Raw genomic sequence first — 456 nt, 5'->3', positions numbered from 1 at the left:
TTCAACGGGACCCGGACTCTGCAGGTCTGCGTCATATCGTAAGTACCGGCATCATTTTATGTTCAATTTGCCGGCTGTTGTTTTTGAACCGTGTACTTCATATTCAGTAATAATTGCGGGACTCAAAGTCGGATTTGGGTTAATTACGTGATTGTGTTACATGGGTAATATGGGTGCATGCGGCTTACATACAGGTGCGGCTTGTGTAAGTACAAAAGCGGTTATCCTCTTAAAATGTGGTGCGTGCGGCTTATAATCAGGTGCGCTCTAGTCCAGAATTTAAGGTAGTTTCTTTTGTCTTTTATTAGCATATTTGGTTTTGGAATAATTGAAAAGTAATTGAAAATAATCCAGTTAAAGAAACCTTACCCAACCCTGGCTATAACCATGTTTTGATCGGTAGTCAAAATAAAGACCAAATAGCGCAGGTGTGTCACCTGCGTGACGTCAGAATTG

Source organism: Urocampus carinirostris, chromosome 20 (genome assembly GCF_059441175.1).
Source record: "Urocampus carinirostris isolate Australia breed hairy pipefish chromosome 20, RoL_Ucar_1.0, whole genome shotgun sequence".
Taxonomy (NCBI): domain Eukaryota; kingdom Metazoa; phylum Chordata; class Actinopteri; order Syngnathiformes; family Syngnathidae; genus Urocampus; species Urocampus carinirostris.
Note: the sequence above shows the minus strand (reverse complement) of the source record.